This window comes from Crinia signifera, chromosome 5 (genome assembly GCF_055691185.1).
Source record: "Crinia signifera chromosome 5, ASM5569118v1, whole genome shotgun sequence".
Taxonomy (NCBI): domain Eukaryota; kingdom Metazoa; phylum Chordata; class Amphibia; order Anura; family Myobatrachidae; genus Crinia; species Crinia signifera.
In genome coordinates, this window is record NC_139221.1 from 10,548,689 (window position 1) to 10,566,132 (window position 17,444).

The window sequence follows — 17,444 nt, forward strand, 5'->3', positions numbered from 1 at the left end:
GAGGAGTAAATTAAGTTTTACCTTGTACAAATCTCCCACTTTACTAGCACCAAACAAAGCCCCAGACCATCACATTACCTCCACTATGCTGACAGCTGGCGTCAGACACTCTTCCTGCACCGCGGCCTCCTAGTGTACTTCTCTTTCTACTCTGGTTAGAGCCTGTTTGTGCTGTTCTCTGAAGGGAGTAGTACACACCGTTGTAGAAAATGTTCAGCTTCTTGGCAATTTCTCACATGGAATAGCCTTCATTTCTAAGAAAAGAATAGAATGTCGAGTGTCACATCAAAGTTCTATTTTTCTGGGCATTTTGAGAGTATAGTCAAACCCACAAATGTGATGCTCCAGATACTCAATTAATTCAGAGGAAGGCCAGTTTTATAGCTTCTCTAATGAGCAAACCCATTTTCAGCTGTGCTAACATAATTGCACAAGGGTTTTCAAGGGTTTTGTAATCATCCACTAGTCTTCTAACATGATTAGCAAGCACAGAATGGAGGTAGCCCTGGGACCCGATTTGATGCTGATTGATATAGATACATCGGGCAGCATCGCATACCCCATAGAAACCTATTGGGAGATGCGGCTGGTGGCAGGGCAGGAGCGATCGCAGCAGGGATAAGACGTTTCTCTGTAATCCATGCGGAGGGTACTAAATATCAACCCCTGAAAACTGAATTCAGAAATCCTAGTTTCAGCTCTGGCCCACCATTCACTGGAACGCATCAGTTGTACGTTAATAATAAGCCTCTCATGTAATCTGAATCATAATAATAATGAATAATAATCCCCACCCTATAAGAAGTCATAAATATTTTGGCCGCAGTCGTAGGTACTAGAACAGTGGGAGCTCGACCCTACCCCCAAATATTTGAGAGGCACCAGTCAATTAACTGGGTCACGGGGCGTATACGGTGATAATGCTATTTATGGCTGCTCCACTTCCACCCATCCCACAACCCTTCTCCACCTGCCTGCAGGGCCCTCCACCCCCCTTGCCCAGCTCCAGCCCATACAATGTGTCAAATGAGTGCACATTTTTCACCTCCCACATACATTCCTCACCTTTTTCCCCATTCCCCCATTTTTCAGCTCGGGTGAGAGCTACAAGTGGTACCTTCCATGTGCAGCCTCAGCTGGGGTGGGAGTTCCGAGTGGTACCTTCAATGAACAGCCTCAGCCGGGGTGTGAGCTATGAGTGGTACCTTCAATGTGCAGCCTCAGCCGTAGTGGGAGCTACGAGTGGTACCTTCCATGCGCAGCCTCAGCCGGGGTGGAAGTTCCGAGTGGTACCTTCAATGTGCAGCCTCAGCCGTAGTAGGAGCTACGAGTGGTACCTTCCATGCGCAGCCTCACCGGGGTGGAAGCTATGAGTGGTACCTTCCATGCGCAGCCTCACCGGGGTGGAAGCTATGAGTGGTACCTTCCATGCGCAGCCTCACCGGGGTGGAAGCTATGAGTGGTACCTTCCATGCGCAGCCTCACCGGGGTGGAAGCTATGAGTGGTACCTTCAATGTGCAGCCTCAGCCGTAGTAGGAGCTACGAGTGGTACCTTCCATGCGCAGCCTCACCGGGGTGGAAGCTATGAGTGGTACCTTCCATGCGCAGCCTCACCGGGGTGGAAGCTATGAGTGGTACCTTCAATGTGCAGCCTCAGCTGGGGTGGGAGCTATGAGTGGTACCTTCCATGCGCAGCCTCAGCCGGGGTGGGAGCTACGAGTGGTACCTTCCATGAACAGCCTCAGCGGGGTGGGAGCTAGGAGTGGTATCTTCCATGTGCAGCCTCTGCCGGGGTGGTAGCTACAAGTGGTACTTCCATGTGTAGCCTCAGCCATAGTGAGAGCTACGATTCGTACCTTCCATGTGCAGCCTCAGCCATAGTGGGAGTTATGAGTGGTACCTTCCATGCGCAGCCTCAGCTGGGGTGGGAGCTATGAGTGGTACCTTCCATGCGCAGCCTCAGCTGGGGTGGGAGCTATGAGTGGTACCTTCCATGCGCAGCCTCAGCCGGGGTGGGAGCTATGAGTGGTACCTTCCATGAGCAGCCTCAGCCGGGGTGGGAGTTATGAGTGGTACCTTCCATGCGCAGCCTCAGCCGGGGTGGGAGCTACAAGTGGTACCTTCCATGAGCAGCCTCAGCTGGGGTGGGAGCTATGAGTGGTACCTTCCATGCGCAGCCTCAGCCGGGGTGGGAGCTATGAGTGGTACCTTCCATGCGCAGCCTCAGCCGGGGTGGGAGCTACGAGTGGTACCTTCCATGCGCAGCCTCAGCCATAGTGGGAGCTATGAGTGGTATCTTCCATGCGCAGCCTCAGCCGGGGTGGGAGCTATGAGTGGTATCTTCCATGCGCAGCCTCAGCCGGGTTGGGAGCTATGAGTGGTACCTTCCATGTGCAGCCTCAGCCGGGGTGGTAGCTATGAGTGGTACCTTCCATGCGCAGCCTCAGCCGGGGTGGGAGCTACAAGTGGTACCTTCCATGCGCAGCCTCAGCCATAGTGGGAGCTATGAGTGGTATCTTCCATGCGCAGCCTCAGCCGGGGTGGGAGCTATGAGTGGTATCTTCCATGCGCAGCCTCAGCCGGGTTGGGAGCTATGAGTGGTACCTTCAATGTGCAGCCTCAGCGAGGGTGGGAGCTACGAATGGTACCTTCCATGCGCAGCCTCAGCCGTAGTGGGAGTTCCGAGTGGTACCTTCCATGCGCAGCCTCAGCCGGGGTGGGAGTTATGAGTGGTACCTTCCATGCGCAGCCTCAGCCGGGGTGGGAGCTATGAGTGGTACCTTCCATGCGCAGCCTCAGCCGTAGCGGGAGTTACGAGTGGTACCTTCCATGCGCAGCCTCAGCCGGGGTGGGAGCTATGAGTGGTACCTTCCATGCGCAGCCTCAGCCGTAGTGGGAGCTATGAGTGGTACCTTCCATGCGCAGCCTCAGCCGTAGCGGGAGTTACGAGTGGTACCTTCCATGCGCAGCCTCAGCCGGGGTGTGAGCTATGAGTGGTAGCTTCCATGCGCAGCCTCAGCCGGGGTGGGAGCTATGAGTGGTACCTTCCATGTGCAGCTTTAGCCGGGGTGGGAGCTATGAGTGGTACCTTCCATGCGCAGCCTCAGCTGGGGTGGGAGCTATGAGTGGTACCTTCCATGCGCAGCCTCAGCCGGGGTGTGAGCTACGAGTGGTACCTTCCATGCGCAGCCTCAGCTGGGGTGGGAGCTATGAGTGGTACCTTCCATGCCCAGCCTCAGCTGGGGTGGGAGCTATGAGTGGTACCTTCCATGCGCAGCCTCAGCTGGGGTGGGAGCTATGAGTGGTACCTTCCATGTGCAGCCTCAGCCGGGGTGGGAGCTATGAGTGGAACCTTCCATGCGCAGCCTCAGCCGGGGTGGGAGCTATGAGTGGTACCTTCCATGCGCAGCCTCAGCCGGGGTGGGAGCTATGAGTGGTACCTTCCATGCGCAGCCTCAGCCATAGTGGGAGCTATGACTGGTACCTTCCATGCGCAGCCTCAGCCGGGGTGGGAGCTATGAGTGGTATCTTCCATGCGCAGCCTCAGCCGGGTTGTGAGCTATGAGTGGTAGCTTCCATGCGCAGCCTCAGCCGGGGTGGGAGCTATGAGTGGTACCTTCCATGTGCAGCCTCAGCCGGGGTGGGAGCTATGAGTGGTACCTTCCATGCGCAGCCTCAGCTGGGGTGGGAGCTATGAGTGGTACCTTCCATGCGCAGCCTCAGCCGGGGTGGGAGCTATGAGTGGTACCTTCCATGCGCAGCCTCAGCTGGGGTGGGAGCTATGAGTGGTACCTTCCATGCGCAGCCTCAGCCGGGGTGGGAGCTATGAGTGGTACCTTCCATGTGCAGCCTCAGCCGGGGTGGGAGCTATGAGTGGTACCTTCCATGCGCAGCCTCAGCTGGGGTGGGAGCTATGAGTGGTACCTTCCATGCGCAGCCTCAGCCGGGGTGTGAGCTACGAGTGGTACCTTCCATGCGCAGCCTCAGCTGGGGTGGGAGCTATGAGTGGTACCTTCCATGCGCAGCCTCAGCCGGGGTGGGAGCTATGAGTGGTACCTTCCATGCGCAGCCTCAGCCGGGGTGGGAGCTATGAGTGGTACCTTCCATGCGCAGCCTCAGCCGGGGTGGGAGCTACAAGTGGTACCTTCCATGAGCAGCCTCAGCTGGGGTGGGAGCTATGAGTGGTACCTTCCATGCGCAGCCTCAGCCGGGGTGGGAGCTATGAGTGGTACCTTCCATGCGCAGCCTCAGCCGGGGTGGGAGCTATGAGTGGTACCTTCCATGCGCAGCCTCAGCCGGGGTGGGAGCTACGAGTGGTACCTTCCATGCGCAGCCTCAGCCATAGTGGGAGCTATGAGTGGTATCTTCCATGCGCAGCCTCAGCCGGGGTGGGAGCTATGAGTGGTATCTTCCATGCGCAGCCTCAGCCGGGTTGGGAGCTATGAGTGGTACCTTCCATGTGCAGCCTCAGCCGGGGTGGTAGCTATGAGTGGTACCTTCCATGCGCAGCCTCAGCCGGGGTGGGAGCTACAAGTGGTACCTTCCATGCGCAGCCTCAGCCATAGTGGGAGCTATGAGTGGTATCTTCCATGCGCAGCCTCAGCCGGGGTGGGAGCTATGAGTGGTATCTTCCATGCGCAGCCTCAGCCGGGTTGGGAGCTATGAGTGGTACCTTCAATGTGCAGCCTCAGCGAGGGTGGGAGCTACGAATGGTACCTTCCATGCGCAGCCTCAGCCGTAGTGGGAGTTCCGAGTGGTACCTTCCATGCGCAGCCTCAGCCGGGGTGGGAGTTATGAGTGGTACCTTCCATGCGCAGCCTCAGCCGGGGTGGGAGCTATGAGTGGTACCTTCCATGCGCAGCCTCAGCCGTAGCGGGAGTTACGAGTGGTACCTTCCATGCGCAGCCTCAGCCGGGGTGGGAGCTATGAGTGGTACCTTCCATGCGCAGCCTCAGCCGTAGTGGGAGCTATGAGTGGTACCTTCCATGCGCAGCCTCAGCCGTAGCGGGAGTTACGAGTGGTACCTTCCATGCGCAGCCTCAGCCGGGGTGTGAGCTATGAGTGGTAGCTTCCATGCGCAGCCTCAGCCGGGGTGGGAGCTATGAGTGGTACCTTCCATGTGCAGCTTTAGCCGGGGTGGGAGCTATGAGTGGTACCTTCCATGCGCAGCCTCAGCTGGGGTGGGAGCTATGAGTGGTACCTTCCATGCGCAGCCTCAGCCGGGGTGTGAGCTACGAGTGGTACCTTCCATGCGCAGCCTCAGCTGGGGTGGGAGCTATGAGTGGTACCTTCCATGCCCAGCCTCAGCTGGGGTGGGAGCTATGAGTGGTACCTTCCATGCGCAGCCTCAGCTGGGGTGGGAGCTATGAGTGGTACCTTCCATGTGCAGCCTCAGCCGGGGTGGGAGCTATGAGTGGAACCTTCCATGCGCAGCCTCAGCCGGGGTGGGAGCTATGAGTGGTACCTTCCATGCGCAGCCTCAGCCGGGGTGGGAGCTATGAGTGGTACCTTCCATGCGCAGCCTCAGCCATAGTGGGAGCTATGACTGGTACCTTCCATGCGCAGCCTCAGCCGGGGTGGGAGCTATGAGTGGTATCTTCCATGCGCAGCCTCAGCCGGGTTGTGAGCTATGAGTGGTAGCTTCCATGCGCAGCCTCAGCCGGGGTGGGAGCTATGAGTGGTACCTTCCATGTGCAGCCTCAGCCGGGGTGGGAGCTATGAGTGGTACCTTCCATGCGCAGCCTCAGCTGGGGTGGGAGCTATGAGTGGTACCTTCCATGCGCAGCCTCAGCCGGGGTGGGAGCTATGAGTGGTACCTTCCATGCGCAGCCTCAGCTGGGGTGGGAGCTATGAGTGGTACCTTCCATGCGCAGCCTCAGCCGGGGTGGGAGCTATGAGTGGTACCTTCCATGTGCAGCCTCAGCCGGGGTGGGAGCTATGAGTGGTACCTTCCATGCGCAGCCTCAGCTGGGGTGGGAGCTACGAGTGGTACCTTCCATGCGCAGCCTCAGCCGGGGTGTGAGCTACGAGTGGTACCTTCCATGCGCAGCCTCAGCTGGGGTGGGAGCTATGAGTGGTACCTTCCATGCCCAGCCTCAGCTGGGGTGGGAGCTATGAGTGGTACCTTCCATGCGCAGCCTCAGCTGGGGTGGGAGCTATGAGTGGTACCTTCCATGCGCAGCCTCAGCCGGGGTGGGAGCTACGAGTGGTACCTTCCATGAACAGCCTCAGCGGGGTGGGAGCTAGGAGTGGTATCTTCCATGTGCAGCCTCTGCCGGGGTGGTAGCTACAAGTGGTACTTCCATGTGTAGCCTCAGCCATAGTGAGAGCTACGATTCGTACCTTCCATGTGCAGCCTCAGCCATAGTGGGAGTTATGAGTGGTACCTTCCATGCGCAGCCTCAGCTGGGGTGGGAGCTATGAGTGGTACCTTCCATGCGCAGCCTCAGCTGGGGTGGGAGCTATGAGTGGTACCTTCCATGCGCAGCCTCAGCCGGGGTGGGAGCTATGAGTGGTACCTTCCATGAGCAGCCTCAGCCGGGGTGGGAGTTATGAGTGGTACCTTCCATGCGCAGCCTCAGCCGGGGTGGGAGCTACAAGTGGTACCTTCCATGAGCAGCCTCAGCTGGGGTGGGAGCTATGAGTGGTACCTTCCATGCGCAGCCTCAGCCGGGGTGGGAGCTATGAGTGGTACCTTCCATGCGCAGCCTCAGCCGGGGTGGGAGCTACGAGTGGTACCTTCCATGCGCAGCCTCAGCCATAGTGGGAGCTATGAGTGGTATCTTCCATGCGCAGCCTCAGCCGGGGTGGGAGCTATGAGTGGTATCTTCCATGCGCAGCCTCAGCCGGGTTGGGAGCTATGAGTGGTACCTTCCATGTGCAGCCTCAGCCGGGGTGGTAGCTATGAGTGGTACCTTCCATGCGCAGCCTCAGCCGGGGTGGGAGCTACAAGTGGTACCTTCCATGCGCAGCCTCAGCCATAGTGGGAGCTATGAGTGGTATCTTCCATGCGCAGCCTCAGCCGGGGTGGGAGCTATGAGTGGTATCTTCCATGCGCAGCCTCAGCCGGGTTGGGAGCTATGAGTGGTACCTTCAATGTGCAGCCTCAGCGAGGGTGGGAGCTACGAATGGTACCTTCCATGCGCAGCCTCAGCCGTAGTGGGAGTTCCGAGTGGTACCTTCCATGCGCAGCCTCAGCCGGGGTGGGAGTTATGAGTGGTACCTTCCATGCGCAGCCTCAGCCGGGGTGGGAGCTATGAGTGGTACCTTCCATGCGCAGCCTCAGCCGTAGCGGGAGTTACGAGTGGTACCTTCCATGCGCAGCCTCAGCCGGGGTGGGAGCTATGAGTGGTACCTTCCATGCGCAGCCTCAGCCGTAGTGGGAGCTATGAGTGGTACCTTCCATGCGCAGCCTCAGCCGTAGCGGGAGTTACGAGTGGTACCTTCCATGCGCAGCCTCAGCCGGGGTGTGAGCTATGAGTGGTAGCTTCCATGCGCAGCCTCAGCCGGGGTGGGAGCTATGAGTGGTACCTTCCATGTGCAGCTTTAGCCGGGGTGGGAGCTATGAGTGGTACCTTCCATGCGCAGCCTCAGCTGGGGTGGGAGCTATGAGTGGTACCTTCCATGCGCAGCCTCAGCCGGGGTGTGAGCTACGAGTGGTACCTTCCATGCGCAGCCTCAGCTGGGGTGGGAGCTATGAGTGGTACCTTCCATGCCCAGCCTCAGCTGGGGTGGGAGCTATGAGTGGTACCTTCCATGCGCAGCCTCAGCTGGGGTGGGAGCTATGAGTGGTACCTTCCATGTGCAGCCTCAGCCGGGGTGGGAGCTATGAGTGGAACCTTCCATGCGCAGCCTCAGCCGGGGTGGGAGCTATGAGTGGTACCTTCCATGCGCAGCCTCAGCCGGGGTGGGAGCTATGAGTGGTACCTTCCATGCGCAGCCTCAGCCATAGTGGGAGCTATGACTGGTACCTTCCATGCGCAGCCTCAGCCGGGGTGGGAGCTATGAGTGGTATCTTCCATGCGCAGCCTCAGCCGGGTTGTGAGCTATGAGTGGTAGCTTCCATGCGCAGCCTCAGCCGGGGTGGGAGCTATGAGTGGTACCTTCCATGTGCAGCCTCAGCCGGGGTGGGAGCTATGAGTGGTACCTTCCATGCGCAGCCTCAGCTGGGGTGGGAGCTATGAGTGGTACCTTCCATGCGCAGCCTCAGCCGGGGTGGGAGCTATGAGTGGTACCTTCCATGCGCAGCCTCAGCTGGGGTGGGAGCTATGAGTGGTACCTTCCATGCGCAGCCTCAGCCGGGGTGGGAGCTATGAGTGGTACCTTCCATGTGCAGCCTCAGCCGGGGTGGGAGCTATGAGTGGTACCTTCCATGCGCAGCCTCAGCTGGGGTGGGAGCTATGAGTGGTACCTTCCATGCGCAGCCTCAGCCGGGGTGTGAGCTACGAGTGGTACCTTCCATGCGCAGCCTCAGCTGGGGTGGGAGCTATGAGTGGTACCTTCCATGCGCAGCCTCAGCCGGGGTGGGAGCTATGAGTGGTACCTTCCATGCGCAGCCTCAGCCGGGGTGGGAGCTATGAGTGGTACCTTCCATGCGCAGCCTCAGCCGGGGTGGGAGCTACAAGTGGTACCTTCCATGAGCAGCCTCAGCTGGGGTGGGAGCTATGAGTGGTACCTTCCATGCGCAGCCTCAGCCGGGGTGGGAGCTATGAGTGGTACCTTCCATGCGCAGCCTCAGCCGGGGTGGGAGCTATGAGTGGTACCTTCCATGCGCAGCCTCAGCCGGGGTGGGAGCTACGAGTGGTACCTTCCATGCGCAGCCTCAGCCATAGTGGGAGCTATGAGTGGTATCTTCCATGCGCAGCCTCAGCCGGGGTGGGAGCTATGAGTGGTATCTTCCATGCGCAGCCTCAGCCGGGTTGGGAGCTATGAGTGGTACCTTCCATGTGCAGCCTCAGCCGGGGTGGTAGCTATGAGTGGTACCTTCCATGCGCAGCCTCAGCCGGGGTGGGAGCTACAAGTGGTACCTTCCATGCGCAGCCTCAGCCATAGTGGGAGCTATGAGTGGTATCTTCCATGCGCAGCCTCAGCCGGGGTGGGAGCTATGAGTGGTATCTTCCATGCGCAGCCTCAGCCGGGTTGGGAGCTATGAGTGGTACCTTCAATGTGCAGCCTCAGCGAGGGTGGGAGCTACGAATGGTACCTTCCATGCGCAGCCTCAGCCGTAGTGGGAGTTCCGAGTGGTACCTTCCATGCGCAGCCTCAGCCGGGGTGGGAGTTATGAGTGGTACCTTCCATGCGCAGCCTCAGCTGGGGTGGGAGCTATGAGTGGTACCTTCCATGCGCAGCCTCAGCCGTAGCGGGAGTTACGAGTGGTACCTTCCATGCGCAGCCTCAGCCGGGGTGGGAGCTATGAGTGGTACCTTCCATGCGCAGCCTCAGCCGTAGTGGGAGCTATGAGTGGTACCTTCCATGCGCAGCCTCAGCCGTAGCGGGAGTTACGAGTGGTACCTTCCATGCGCAGCCTCAGCCGGCGTGTGAGCTATGAGTGGTAGCTTCCATGCGCAGCCTCAGCCGGGGTGGGAGCTATGAGTGGTACCTTCCATGTGCAGCTTTAGCCGGGGTGGGAGCTATGAGTGGTACCTTCCATGCGCAGCCTCAGCTGGGGTGGGAGCTATGAGTGGTACCTTCCATGCGCAGCCTCAGCCGGGGTGTGAGCTACGAGTGGTACCTTCCATGCGCAGCCTCAGCTGGGGTGGGAGCTATGAGTGGTACCTTCCATGCCCAGCCTCAGCTGGGGTGGGAGCTATGAGTGGTACCTTCCATGCGCAGCCTCAGCTGGGGTGGGAGCTATGAGTGGTACCTTCCATGTGCAGCCTCAGCCGGGGTGGGAGCTATGAGTGGAACCTTCCATGCGCAGCCTCAGCCGGGGTGGGAGCTATGAGTGGTACCTTCCATGCGCAGCCTCAGCCGGGGTGGGAGCTATGAGTGGTACCTTCCATGCGCAGCCTCAGCCATAGTGGGAGCTATGACTGGTACCTTCCATGCGCAGCCTCAGCCGGGGTGGGAGCTATGAGTGGTATCTTCCATGCGCAGCCTCAGCCGGGTTGTGAGCTATGAGTGGTAGCTTCCATGCGCAGCCTCAGCCGGGGTGGGAGCTATGAGTGGTACCTTCCATGTGCAGCCTCAGCCGGGGTGGGAGCTATGAGTGGTACCTTCCATGCGCAGCCTCAGCTGGGGTGGGAGCTATGAGTGGTACCTTCCATGCGCAGCCTCAGCCGGGGTGGGAGCTATGAGTGGTACCTTCCATGCGCAGCCTCAGCTGGGGTGGGAGCTATGAGTGGTACCTTCCATGCGCAGCCTCAGCCGGGGTGGGAGCTATGAGTGGTACCTTCCATGTGCAGCCTCAGCCGGGGTGGGAGCTATGAGTGGTACCTTCCATGCGCAGCCTCAGCTGGGGTGGGAGCTATGAGTGGTACCTTCCATGCGCAGCCTCAGCCGGGGTGTGAGCTACGAGTGGTACCTTCCATGCGCAGCCTCAGCTGGGGTGGGAGCTATGAGTGGTACCTTCCATGCCCAGCCTCAGCTGGGGTGGGAGCTATGAGTGGTACCTTCCATGCGCAGCCTCAGCTGGGGTGGGAGCTATGAGTGGTACCTTCCATGTGCAGCCTCAGCCGGGGTGGGAGCTATGAGTGGTACCTTCCATGCGCATCCTCAGCCGGGGTGGGAGCTATGAGTGGTACCTTCCATGCGCAGCCTCAGCCGGGGTGGGAGCTATGAGTGGTACCTTCCATGCGCAGCCTCAGCCGGGGTGGGAGCTACGAGTGGTACCTTCCATGCGCAGCCTCAGCCGGGGTGGGAGCTACGAGTGGTACCTTCCATGCGCAGCCTCAGCCGGGGTGGGAGCTATGAGTGGTATCTTCCATGCGCAGCCTCAGCCGGGTTGGGAGCTATGAGTGGTACCTTCCATGTGCAGCCTCAGCCGGGGTGGGAGCTATGAGTGGTACCTTCCATGTGCAGCCTCAGCCGGGGTGGGAGCTACGAGTGGTATCTTCCATGCGCAGCCTCAGCCGGGGTGGGAGCTATGAGTGGTACCTTCCATGCGCAGCCTCAGCCGTAGTGGGAGCTATGAGTGGTACCTTCAATGTGCAGCCTCAGCCGGGGTGGGAGCTACGAGTGGTACCTTCCATGCGCAGCCTCAGCCGGGGTGGGAGCTATGAGTGGTATCTTCCATGCGCAGCCTCAGCCGGGTTGGGAGCTATGAGTGGTACCTTCAATGTGCAGCCTCAGCGAGGGTGGGAGCTACGAATGGTACCTTCCATGCGCAGCCTCAGCCGTAGTGGGAGTTCCGAGTGGTACCTTCCATGCGCAGCCTCAGCCGGGGTGGGAGTTATGAGTGGTACCTTCCATACGCAGCCTCAGCCGGGGTGGGAGCTATGAGTGGTACCTTCCATGCGCAGCCTCAGCCGGGGTGGGAGCTATGAGTGGTACCTTCCATGCGCAGCCTCAGCCGGGGTGGGAGCTACAAGTGGTATCTTCCATGCGCAGCCTCAGCCGGGTTGGGAGCTATGAGTGGTACCTTCAATGTGCAGCCTCAGCCGGGGTGGGAGCTACGAGTGGTACCTTCCATGCGCAGCCTCAGCCGGGGTGGGAGCTATGAGTGGTATCTTCCATGCGCAGCCTCAGCCGGGTTGGGAGCTATGAGTGGTACCTTCCATGCGCAGCCTCAGCCGGGGTGGGAGCTATGAGTGGTACCTTCCATGCGCAGCCTCAGCCGGGGTGGGAGCTATGAGTGGTACCTTCCATGCGCAGCCTCAGCCGGGGTGGGAGCTACGAGTGGTACCTTCCATGCGCAGCCTCAGCCGGGGTGGGAGCTACGAGTGGTACCTTCCATGCGCAGCCTCAGCCGGGGTGGGAGCTATGAGTGGTATCTTCCATGCGCAGCCTCAGCCGGGTTGGGAGCTATGAGTGGTACCTTCCATGTGCAGCCTCAGCCGGGGTGGGAGCTATGAGTGGTACCTTCCATGTGCAGCCTCAGCCGGGGTGGGAGCTACGAGTGGTATCTTCCATGCGCAGCCTCAGCCGGGGTGGGAGCTATGAGTGGTACCTTCCATGCGCAGCCTCAGCCGTAGTGGGAGCTATGAGTGGTACCTTCAATGTGCAGCCTCAGCCGGGGTGGGAGCTACGAGTGGTACCTTCCATGCGCAGCCTCAGCCGGGGTGGGAGCTATGAGTGGTATCTTCCATGCGCAGCCTCAGCCGGGTTGGGAGCTATGAGTGGTACCTTCAATGTGCAGCCTCAGCGAGGGTGGGAGCTACGAATGGTACCTTCCATGCGCAGCCTCAGCCGTAGTGGGAGTTCCGAGTGGTACCTTCCATGTGCAGCCTCAGCCGGGGTGGGAGCTATGAGTGGTACCTTCCATGCGCAGCCTCAGCCGGGGTGGGAGCTATGAGTGGTACCTTCCATGCGCAGCCTCAGCCGGGGTGGGAGCTATGAGTGGTACCTTCCATGCGCAGCCTCAGCCGGGGTGGGAGCTACGAGTGGTACCTTCCATGCGCAGCCTCAGCCGGGGTGGGAGCTACGAGTGGTACCTTCCATGCGCAGCCTCAGCCGGGGTGGGAGCTATGAGTGGTACCTTCCATGCGCAGCCTCAGCCGGGGTGGGAGCTATGAGTGGTACCTTCCATGTGCAGCCTCAGCCGGGGTGGGAGCTATGAGTGGTACCTTCCATGTGCAGCCTCAGCCGGGGTGGGAGCTATGAGTGGTATCTTCCATGCGCAGCCTCAGCCGGGGTGGGAGCTATGAGTGGTACCTTCCATGCGCAGCCTCAGCCGTAGTGGGAGCTATGAGTGGTACCTTCAATGTGCAGCCTCAGCCGGGGTGGGAGCTACGAGTGGTACCTTCCATGCGCAGCCTCAGCCGGGGTGGGAGCTATGAGTGGTATCTTCCATGCGCAGCCTCAGCCGGGTTGGGAGCTATGAGTGGTACCTTCAATGTGCAGCCTCAGCGAGGGTGGGAGCTACGAATGGTACCTTCCATGCGCAGCCTCAGCCGTAGTGGGAGTTCCGAGTGGTACCTTCCATGCGCAGCCTCAGCCGGGGTGGGAGTTATGAGTGGTACCTTCCATGCGCAGCCTCAGCCGGGGTGGGAGCTATGAGTGGTACCTTCCATGCGCAGCCTCAGCCGGGGTGGGAGCTATGAGTGGTACCTTCCATGCGCAGCCTCAGCCGGGGTGGGAGCTACAAGTGGTATCTTCCATGCGCAGCCTCAGCCGGGGTGGGATCTATGAGTGGTACCTTCAATGTGCAGCCTCAGCCGGGGTGGGAGCTACGAGTGGTACCTTCCATGCGCAGCCTCAGCCGGGGTGGGAGCTATGAGTGGTATCTTCCATGCGCAGCCTCAGCCGGGTTGGGAGCTATGAGTGGTACCTTCCATGCGCAGCCTCAGCCGTAGTGGGAGTTCCGAGTGGTACCTTCCATGCGCAGCCTCAGCCGGGGTGGGAGCTATGAGTGGTACCTTCCATGTGCAGCCTCAGCCGGGGTGGGAGCTATGAGTGGTACCTTCCATGTGCAGCCTCAGCCGGGGTGGGAGCTACGAGTGGTACCTTCAATATGCAGCCTCAGCTGGGGTGGGAGTTACGAGTGGCACCTTCCATGCGCAGCCTCAGCTGGGGTGGGAGCTATGAGTGGTACCTTCCATGCGCAGCCTCAGCTGGGGTGGGAGCTATGAGTGGTACCTTCCATGCGCAGCCTCGGCCGTGGTGGGAGCTACGAGTGGTACCTTCCATGCGCAGCCTCAGCCGTAGCGGGAGTTACGAGTGGTACCTTCCATGTGCAGCCTCAGCCGTAGTGGGAGCTACAAGTGGTACCTTCCATGCGCAGCCTCAGCCGGGGTGGGAGCTATGAGTGGTACCTTCCATGCGCAGCCTCAGCCGGGGTGGGAGCAATGAGTGGTACCTTCCATGCGCAGCCTCAGCCATAGTGGGAGCTATGAGTGGTACCTTCCATGCGCAGCCTCAGCCATAGTGGGAGCTACAAGTGGTACCTTCCATGCGCAGCCTCAGCGGGGTGGGAGCTACGAGTGGTACCTTCCATCCGCAGCCTCAGCCGGGGTGGGAGCTATGAGTGGTATCTTCCATGCGCAGCCTCAGCCGGGTTGGGAGCTATGAGTGGTACCTTCCATGCGCAGCCTCAGCTGGGGTGGGAGCTATGAGTGGTACCTTCCATGCGCAGCCTCAGCCGTAGTGGGAGCTACGAGTGGTACCTTCCATGTGCAGCCTCAGCTGGGGTGGGAGCTATGAGTGGTACCTTCCATGCGCAGCCTCAGCCGGGGTGGGAGTTATGAGTGGTACCTTCCATGCGCAGCCTCAGCCGGGGTGGGAGCTACGAGTGGTACCTTCAATATGCAGCCTCAGCTGGGGTGGGAGTTACGAGTGGCACCTTCCATGCGCAGCCTCAGCCGGGGTGGGAGCTACGAGTGGTATCTTCCATGCGCAGCCTCAGCTGGGGTGGGAGCTATGAGTGGTACCTTCCATGCGCAGCCTCAGCCGGGGTGGGAGCTACGAGTGGTATCTTCCATGCGCAGCCTCAGCCGGGGTGGGAGCTGCGAGTGGATTCTGTCCTTTACTCTTCTACATATCGTGACTCCCATGTTACAGTTTGGTTTTGGGGGCATATTTGTTACACACATTTAGTGGGAAACAACCCAAAAAATTGGGATACCTTTAAAATGTAACTATGTAGCTGAAATGTTACTATGACGGGGTCCTGCCGCAGATATCAATCTTCCTGACTCTCATCGCAATATATGTACTAGAGTAGTGATTGTGGGCCTGATTCAGATCTGATCGCTCATCTGCTTCGAGCACGATGCCTCACTACACTTGGCCCACTATTATATATATATTATTATATACTATTGCTGTAAATACCATATATATATATATATATATATATATATATATATATATATATATATATATATATATATATATATATATATGGTATTTACAGCAATAGTATATAATAATATATATATAATAGTGGTATATATATATATGGTAAAGTATGATAAAGTCCTTTTTTTGGAAAAAAAAAATGTAAAAAAGGCATTTTTACCTTTTTCCTGTCGACCTTTGGCTCGTCGACCAATATTGGTCGACCTAATGACTGTCAACCTTTTTGCTGTCAACCCCTTAGCTGTCCAAATTTTTGTATAGCAAAAAAAAACTATTTTTTTCCTAATTGGAAACCAAAATAGTGCATCAGCTCCTCTGTGCATGGGGCTCAGTGACGGCATGGGCTAAATTAGACATTATTATTATTTATATACTTATGTATCTGCCAGGATTTCCCTTTTTAGAGCAAAATTAGTGAAGTGAGGTAAAAATGTGGAGCCGGCACATTTTTTAATAGAGTTCCAAAAGATTTGACTTTGGCAATGACTCCGAGCTGGTGGAATTGGGTCTCAGCCTGCGCGTTTCATAGGACAGAGGTTGTGCTTTCATCAGCAGAGAAGCCATTGTTACATGGGATACAGTCCTGATGGCCTGCATGCCTATGTTATACAGGGGGATCAAGCACACATGGCGTCAGACTCTGGACCCCCACAAAAGCGTAAATCGCTATACAATTGCATAATGGATTAAAAACACGCAACTGGACGAACAAAGCACCAAAATTCTGTATTGTGGCACAAGGCTGTGTTAGCCATATATTTTGCTACGGGGCCCAGTTATGTAGTGCACCAGCCGTGGGTGTGCACCATGAAGTGGGCGGGGTTGACCCTCTGCATTTCATGTGCGTAGGACGCGGTTTGCCAATGTTGGACAATAGGTTTTAGGTCCTATAAAGGAACAGCGACTAAATAACTAATGTAGAGCTGATCATGTGATCTTACTTCAAGTTATGGTTATGGTGGCCAGTGGGCGGGGCTTATGCTGGCGTGTTACATTGCCACAAGCACAGGATTAATGAGAGAGGAGAGGGCTCTATAGACTGGTGCAGTGGGGTATGAGCGGGGCTCGGACCAACGCCACAAGTAACATTTCATGAAAAGAGAAACAGTCACTATAATCACCTATATCAGTGGGGATACGGTCATTTAGTCTACAGCATGTTGGTCGACAAGCATTGGGTCGACAATGTTAGCTCCATATGGGGATAGGTCGACATGGGTCAAGGTCGACATGTGTTTAGGTCGACAGGTCAATAGGTCAACACAAAGCATTAGGTCGACAGTGTCTAGATCGACAGTCAAAAGGTCGACATGGGTTTTTTCACTGTCTTTGGAGCCGACATGTGCCGACAGGCGGTATTTCATGCCCTACCATCCACTAGGGCGTGGTGGGAGAATAAAATAGTGTGCCCGAAGCATGGCGAGGACAGCAAGCAATGCGAGGGGATGCAGTGCACTGGAAACTGTGTCCATGTCGACTGTGTCAACAATCGGGTAAAAAAAACAGTGAAAAAACCCATGTCAACCTTTTGACTATTGACCTAGATACTGTCGTCCTAATGGTTGTGTCGACCTATTGACCTGTCAAACTAAACCCATTTCTACCTAGACCCATGCCGACCTTGTCCCATGTCGACCTAAAACCATATCGACCTTTCCCCATGTCGACCTAAGGGTGTCGACCTAATGCTTGTCGACCAAGATGCTGTAGACCAAACAATCCCAATCCTATCAGTGTGTGGTGCGTGACAGGGAGAGACAGACAGTCAGAGGGAGAGACTGAGAAAGAAAGAGAGAGAGACTGTTATTATAATCACCTGTATCAGTGTGTTGTGTGTGACAGGGAGAGACAGACAGATGGAGGGAGAGAGGGGGGAAGGCAGAGATGGAGAAGGAGAATGGGAGAGGGAGACAGAGAGGGAGAGAGAGAGTGGGAAGGGGGAGAGAGGGAGAAGGAGAGAAGGAAAGAGAGACAGAGGGAGAGACGAGACAAAGATTGGAGGAGAGAATGGGTAGATGTGGACTGGAATGAGAGAGACAGATAAAAATACGGAGACATAAAGAGATAGGGAGAGAGTGATAGGGAAGAGAGACAGAGTGAGATAACATGGATTTGGGATGTCCCTACAAGTTTAATAAATCAGGTTGGAGGGGTGTAGCCATAAGCCCCAGTTCTGTGTTAGATTGGATGACATAAATACTGGGCCAGTCATTAAGTGGCCAGTAGTCAGGGAGAAATAACAGCTGGACTTTACAATATGACATAAAATATTATATAAACCGAGACATTTGTTCCAATAACTGGAAAACATTAATAATATTAAATGTGTGCATATCATATATATATATATATATATATATATATATATATATATATATATATATATATATATATATATTAAAGATCATTTTTAGTACCTGCTAATACATTATTAAATTGTGTGTGTGTCTATCCATCTATCTAGCTAACTATATATATATATATATAT

General features: G+C 56.9%; 1 protein-coding gene across 1 annotated transcript in view; it reads left to right on the forward strand.

Moving 5' to 3' along the window:
* The window catches only part of WNT3A (Wnt family member 3A), a 152,979-nt gene that overhangs the window by 25,263 nt on the left and 110,272 nt on the right, over positions 1-17,444 (forward strand). The window lies entirely within an intron of this gene.